At 34.0% G+C, this 8,183-nt stretch overlaps 1 long non-coding RNA gene across 1 annotated transcript; it reads left to right on the top strand.

The window, feature by feature from the left end:
* The first annotated feature begins 21 nt into the window (after positions 1-21).
* On the top strand, positions 22-6,077 carry LOC129224183 (uncharacterized). The gene is made up of 4 exons (XR_008580678.1): positions 22-121; positions 2,410-2,521; positions 2,786-2,870; positions 6,036-6,077. It is a non-coding gene; the product is annotated as an uncharacterized LOC129224183 (long non-coding RNA).
* The last annotated feature ends 2,106 nt before the right edge of the window (positions 6,078-8,183 follow it).

Here is an 8,183-nt window from a genome sequence, read left to right as displayed (position 1 = left end):
TTTCTATTATTTTTATTTCTAGGAGGAACATGTATTGCTTCCTGCTCCTTATGTGACAGACTGTAAAAATTATACAGAGGAATATCTGAAAAACAATTTTACCGGGCCATCATCTAAATCGGTATTGTTTTATGTTTTGTTATGCTATAAGAGATAATACTACCATTTCAAAGAAAGTTTTGCATATATCAAAAACTTTATTTATCAAATGATCATTCTTCTTTCAAGCATATTATAACCATCATAGCTTGATTTTTGCACGTGATGACTGGATGGAAATATTTTACAGGCATTTTACGTGTTTGATGGGCTTTTTTTTTTTTTGTGATCATTCCGCTTTGTTCATACTAAATGAACTTATTTAAATTTTAATTGCGTTTCAGTGAGATAATGGTTGATGTAATCGTCAGTATAATATAAAGTTATAATTGAAAAGTAACACTTTAAAGAATATTTTAATACTTTTGCGTAAGGTAATGTCTCATACAAACTAACTTAATATCCACACCTTTACTAATAGTCTTTCACAATACTGAACTAGTATTGATTTGTAGAATGGTTAAAGAAATTAGAAAGTTGAAACATTCTTTAGTTTTAATTCTGCATTTCAAAAACTATTTTTTTTTTTACCCGACGGATGTAATGTTGCAATGATATGGACGAATTTCAAATAAGGAAATTGAAGAAACCATAATTATTATTCAGACTGAGTTTAGAAGATTATTTCTTTTCAGCCAAGCGTAAAATTAAAATGGATACAGAAACATGTATGTTCTTTTATATCTCGTTTTTTCTACTGTTTTTTTTTTATTTTTAAATTTCTATTTGTTCAGTCATAACGTTACCACGGTAGCAGAAACAGCGCGATCCTGCGACGTGTGCTTCGGATTCTTGTGAAAGTCTGCAGACTATTTCATAGTTGGGGGACAGTAAAAAACATAAAAATTTAAATTAAAAAAAGTCTTAAACTTCAACTAATGAAGACTTGTACCGTATTTTCTGCGAAATAATCCACAAGTAGCATGTACTTGTATTAATATTGTACAGCGTGTCCATAATTAAACAAGACTATATTTTAAAAGTTGTCTGGTGGCAAAACTGTTGCTGTGAAATTAACGAAATTTTGTGTATGACATAATTGAGGAATGAGGATTAGTATGAGAGAGTTTAAAAAAAAAGTTCAAAATTTGCGCAATTTTTAAGAGTTACATATTTTTTACACATTTACTTTGGTTTTAAAATTTTAAAACAAATCTTGCATCAAAACATATTCACTATTCAGCATGACGGCTATCATTTTCGTCTATCTTCTGAAATTCGAAGATAGCATGTTCTACTATTGACCGCAGTATGCCCTGGGAAATACTAAGAACACGTTGTAACATGCTGTATTGAAGATCAGGTTAAGTTCTTGGATTGCCGCGAATTACGAGATGTTTCTAATATCCCCGAAAGTCACATGGGTCGATGGTCGGGAAGTAATGTAATTCATTGAAAACGTCTTCCTACGGCGCAAGACTCCTAAAAAATTTTAATACTAAGAACGGTTTTTTTTTTGAGCAATCACGAATTGATTATTATCCCCACTTGACTAAAGTTTACACACACACACACACCGCACGCTTACACACATGCCTACGCACACACACACGCGCGCGCACACCTGCACACATACATGCACACACACACACTCGCGCCTGAACACACACACACATATATACACGCATGCCTGCACACACGCACTCCTGCACACAAACATGCACACACACGTCCACACACACACGCATGCCTGCAGATGCACTTGCACACACCACTACACATACACACACACACCGCTAAACACACACGCAGACAAACACGCCTACACATACACACGCACGCCTAAACACACAAGCACACGTCTGCGCACACACACACGTCTACGCACACATACACCTCTGCGCACACATACACCTCTACGCACACACACACGCCTTCACACACACACTCACACACTCTTGTGATTTCAAAAAGCGTAATTTGAACTCAATATATCAAAAATTCAATTTTTTTTTTTTCAAATTCTTTCTACATGGATACTCTTTTACTTGTCATTATGTCTGTACATTTTCAGAATACCTTTTAACTTCAAAGGCTCAGATATGGTTAGCATGAAGGAGTATTCTTTAAACCATGTCTGATTTCATATTTTCTTATATATCAAGGATAGTTAAATTAATTCACTTTGAATATGTTTTTTCATTTTCATTTGTTTGCTTTAAAATAAGTAGCTTTTTTTTTTAAAATTAGTTCTTTACACTATCTTTTATTTAATACTACAATTATCTGATTTCTTACCAGGTAGTTCACCAATTTTTTGATTATTTTTTCATGTATTAAGGAGTAACTTTTAAATATGCCGATTTATAGTCATGTCTAATGTTATGTGGAATACAACCTTACGTGAAAGCTTGTGGCTGTGCTCCTTCCTCCGCTATTCCAGAGAGGAACATTATTGAAAGATATCTTATCTGCGAAAAAGGTATGGATAAATGTTTATCATCTTAAATGCAATCTGATTTTTTTTTCAAATTCAAAATTAAATTATCTTAGATTTCTTCAACTTCAAAATTAAATTATCTTAAGATTTTCTTCAAATTCAAAATTAAGTTATCTCTCATTTTCTCTATAAAACGCCCATAACATGAGCAAGGGAAATAAACTAGTTACAACTTAATCATTTTTTGCTATATTAATGTATTCAAAATAGTTTATTATTATTATTTTTTTTTGTTTTTTTTTTCAGAAGTTGAACAAAACTGCACGAAGGAAATGCGCGTTGACTTTAAGAAAATAGAAGAGTGTTACGTCAATTGCAAAGATGATTGTGTGTGAGTTGACATTTTTATAAATAAAGTTAAAATAAGGTTTTTAGAAACACGAGAATTTTGAATCGGACATCAACAGTGCCTGCCTTTGAATTGCTGCAATCTTTAGATTTTCTCGGATGACTTTCCATCCAGAAGCTCACAATTCTTTGCATTGAAAAAGGTGTTCCTTGTAACACCAAAACACGTGTCTGCAATAATTTGCATGTTTTGTGCTTCAATACGTTGGATAATTGATTATTTTAAGGGCTAAAGCAGAAATACATGAAATACACCGCCAGCTCAGTCATTTCCAGCGGAGGACTGCGGTTTCGTGCTTAAGGTTTTCCATCTCCAGCTCAGCCACTTTCCTATGCTGGGCTGATGAGTGCTAATAAGCACGAAACTGCAGTCCTCGGCTGGAAATGACTGAGCTGGCGGTGTATTTCATGTATTTTTTGCTTTAGCCCTGGCTAATGGGCGGTAATTTACTGAATATAACATGTACAATATTTTTGTCATTTAACATGAATATAAACAATTACAAAGTTTAAAACTAATATAAAACAGAAAAAATATGAATTGTTTAAAAAGATGTAGAAGAATGGAAGAGATTTTTGATGAAAAAAATAACGATACTCGTAAAAAATTTCCTAAATTTCATTCTTTATGTAGCTGTAAATGCCTTTATTATTGGCTCTATCACAAACTTCTCTAATAAGATTCGAAAAATAATCTCGAGCATATGAGTAAACCGTCCTTGATATAACTCTTTTATGAGGTCGTTTCCAAAATTTTAAAATTATTTTTTTTTCTGAAATAGCATGCCTTGAAAACATAGGATCTGACCACCTTTTAAATAATTTGTTTAAGTTTAATATTTTTTGAAAAATTATTTAAATCGGCGCGCTTTTAATGTTTATGTTTCTGTTCGATGACAACACAAATGATGAAATGTCATTCTGTGTGCCCATTCACAGAGCAAAATATTCAATTCGCATCTTTACTCACGTGTATTTGGCAACGATATGGTCGATAGCAAGCGTAGAGTGCAATTTTAGTTTGCTTCTTAATTATGATAACGTGGAATCGCGGGAGACAGATGCACCAAAATGCATCATTTGTGACGTCATCAAGACCACGCCTTGTTTCAAAAATCAGACACTTTAAAAAAATAATTAAAAAATAACTGCTGGGAAAATGAAAGTATTTTCTGGGTTCATGTTATTTTTTTTTGCTTATTCTATCAATTTCAGTGACAAAAAGTAGTACTTTTGACTGAAGGAAACAACCCCATTGCAGAAATATCCTGGTGGAAGCGCTACCCATTCTCGTCACTCATAGCTCCCATATACTTTAAGGGAAAAAATTTAAATGAGATTCCAAAAAATAAATTTTCAATGTGAATATCCTATTTTTTTTTGTGACTTTTCATCATGTTTTTAATTAATTTTTCATAGATAGGATTTCTATTATTTCCTAAGAATTGTGTCACAACATTTATAAAATAAATCCATGCTGTTTTTCCTAAATCACTTTGCTTCAAAATTTTGTTCCTTCATAGGCCTTTGTAGGTCATTTGAAATATTCTACTTAGTTTTTCCATAAGTGAGTAATGGGAACTGTTCCTGCAAATATTGAAATCCACCTCCTTTTTCATCTTTAACAAAATTCTTATCAATTTCAACTTAAAGTGCAAAGGTGGGAGTTTTTTTTTTTTTTGATTAGAGGAACGTTTTGCATTTTTTTTCCACCTGCAATTATTTGTGTGCGCGCTGACGATTTCTTTTAATATAATGTTCATGTTTTGCCCTGTTGTCCCACTCGCACAGAGGATAGCAGTATTTTGTGTAATCGAGTTGTAGACCAATGAGAATGGCAATTACTTTAAAAACTGCCCACATGCTCCAATTCTCACGTGAGTTGTCAATTTCATGAAGCAATATCTTCATATTTTTGTAAAATTGTTTCAATATGCAAGAATAAGCTATGGGAACAGATGGCAGGGCATTTCCACTCGTCGAAAGACAATTTCAACTACCGTGATCTTGCGTGAAACCGAAATGATACGGAACGCCTAGCGCCACCTACTCAAAGTCACAAAAATAAGTTTTATCAAAGTGATTTCGGTTTGTACTTTCTTGTTACATGCTCTATCGCTGTAATGAGTAAAAATGCATGTGTCTACGGATCAAATGCATCTAAAAGAAAAATGTAGTAAACTTGTAATTGCTATAAGATAGCCAATATAATCCAAAATTTAAAATTAAAATTTTTTAAAATTGGAGGGTGATAGAAAATTTTTGCAAGCATATTCTTTTTCAGCACCTTGAAATCTTTAAGAAACACTCAAAGTATATTGAGGAACAGCAAATTTGTTAACATTTGTTTTTTCAGTGCAATTTATAAAAATGCAGAAACAATTCAACTTTTATTTCTTACTGGTGTTCTACGTGCAATTCTTGGTCACATGCACGGCATACAACAATGGTTGTGTTCGGATATAGTTACTGGTTAACTCGGGCGGGTGATTTCATAACTTTTGATGAGTCATTGGTTAGTGCGGTAAGTTTCTACAGAATATTTTCTTATATGATGCGCTAACTAGAACCATGTAACTTCACTATAGGGGCCTTAACTCTAACCGGTAACTCAATAGAACGCTTCTGGTTAGCAATCGATGTGCCCGAGTTAACCGGTTACTCTATTCGAACACGCCCATTGTTAACAGTCTAGTTCCTGCGACACTCTGCTCAATATGATACAAAATAAGTGTTTTAGACATCACCACAAGAAAAACTACACAATAATAACACGAAACACGTAATGTTCATGTTGATAAGAGTGAAATAACAGCATTCTATGCAAACTTTTGCCAAATTTCTTTACGGCAAAGATAATCAATTATGTATTGTATGCTGCTGGTTCCTTAAAATATGGCTGGTAAAATTTCTAAAAGTTTCCCGCCATTGTTCATTTGCATCTTATTATGAATGAACACTTGTTTTTTAAGTGATGAGTGTGATAAATGTATTATGTGCACAATAGAGCCCACTTGGATCTCACGAAACACAAACGTGATATAATTATTTTTCCCCATTAAATATGCTAAATTTTTCTCTTACTATTCAACTCCAGGGTACTAATTTATTTTCCAAATAAAGAAATATGTATCTCCTTTACTTTCAGGAAACGAATTTATCGAGCAGAAGTCGCTAATGTGCTTGAGGTAAGACCTTTGACTCAAAATTTAATATTTTATTGCACTGATACTATCGAATAGTTGAGCTGCGGTGTGCAGATCCACAAAAATTGCTTGCGAGTAATAATTTTGCTAACAAATAGAACCAATTTTTAAAAACTTTATTGCAAAAATAAATACAAGCATAATAATCATCCAGCCTATATAATTAAGTGCAGTATAACCTGGATTCAAGGACGGATACATGGGAGGGGCGATGGGGACGATCGCCCCTCCCTTGAGAGAACCCGCACCGGCAAATTTTCCGAATTGAAGACTTAAAACGCAAATGTAGGCCATATTTGACGACGTTAAGGAAATAAATGGGGTGCGAATTCGAATCTTCTTCTCGGAATTTTTTCAGAGTTGAAGTTTTAAAGATACAATATCAGACGATTTTTGACGATGTTAGGGAAAAGGAGTATGGAGATTCCCCGTGGTAGATAAAAATGTTGTGCCGCCCCCCCCCAAACATGTTTTAATTAAATACGCAGGTAAGTTAAAAAATCAACCGCCCCCTCCTTGACAAATTTCTGCATCCGTCCTTGTCTGGATTTAATGATTGTCAAGAGACTGGAAAAAGTTATCGCTAAATAACGGATATCGTTAAATCGAGGAGCAAAGACATTCAAGTGCAGTCAATCCGCACCAGTGAAATGTATCATTAAATTGAGGGAATCGTTAAATTGGGTATTGTTAAATCGAAGTTATACATCTTCCAAACTTAGGTGCCTGAAATTAGATACTTAAATCAAAGCTGTTGAAAAACGTTCCTATCGTTTCAATCAATAAACTAATGCGTATAGCACTTTGAACGATGAATTAAATGTCTAGTCTCTAGTGGTAGGGAAACACTGGAGGAACGTGTTCCTCATCAGATTAATGCTTATTGTTTCAATTTTTCCCCTCTAGTGCAATAATTTGTGGATTGGTATGGGAAACATAAGCACTAAATCTTATTTACGTATTATTTCTCGAAGGTTTTTTCTTTTCTTGTGTGAACGCCATAACTTCTTCAATATGTCATAAAACTTCATAAGTAAGAAAGGGGAGGGTGAGGCACAGTGAGACGTGGGGTGCGGTAAGACAAAGCTATTTTTTCTATGTTTTAATTATAATCTGTAAATGATGCTAGGTTCCCATGACTCGGTAGATATTGACTTTGTGGATTCTGAGGTATGAAGTTGTTTTGCTTGTGTTTGCAATAAAAAAAAAGGAAGTATTGTTTTCGCGAAAAATTTTTCCCTCAAAAACCAAACTTAATTTCCATCTTACTCATCCCCGAATGAATGATGAGGTTTTTTTTCGACTCGACCACACATGGATAAGTGCCTAAGAACGTATAGACACGTGAAATATCCATTTTGACGATTTCCGAGTTAGTTACAACGAGTTTTCTCGTGACGTCTGTATGTAAGTATGTATGTATGTGCGGATGTGCGTATGTATGTCACATAACTCAAGAACGGTATGTCCTAGAAAGTTACAATTTGGTATGTAGACTCCTAGTGGGGTATAGTTGTGCACCTCCTGTTTTGGTTGCATTCGGGTTTTTCTAACGGGGTCTTTTGCCCCTTTTTTGGGAGAAATCATTGTTAATTTCGATGTAAACTCAAGTGGTGTTACAATTTGGCCGACACTTGGCGATATATCGCCAGTCTTTTGGTCGCCAAGTTTTGTCGCCAACTTGGCAACAAATTTAGTGATTTTTTTTAATTTTTAAAATCTGGTTTCAATTTGGCCACTGTTGGTGATATTTAGAGAGTAAACTTTTGAACCACATTAAAACTATCAATAACAGGAAAATGACATTAAATTGGAGTAAAAGAAGTCATGTGAGGTACACATCAGCTCGTTTTTCTTATATCAGGGGAGCAAAGTTTTTTTTTGTGGTCTTGCATGCATCGATTTATAACATTGTCTTTTATGAATAAAATTTAGCCATTTAATCATTTTCATTGTTTTACCTGTGTAACTAATAATAATGAAAAACATATAGGATAGGCTTTACACGAACTCCTTAAAATGTTGAATTAAAAGAAAAAGGTTAGAGTGGGACAGTCGTAGTTGGGGCAGAGTGAGACAGTCTCTCTGTG

The sequence above is a fragment of the Uloborus diversus genome, chromosome 6 (genome assembly GCF_026930045.1).
Source record: "Uloborus diversus isolate 005 chromosome 6, Udiv.v.3.1, whole genome shotgun sequence".
Taxonomy (NCBI): Eukaryota; Metazoa; Arthropoda; class Arachnida; order Araneae; family Uloboridae; genus Uloborus; species Uloborus diversus.
This window is presented reverse-complemented; position numbering and strand designations above follow the sequence as displayed.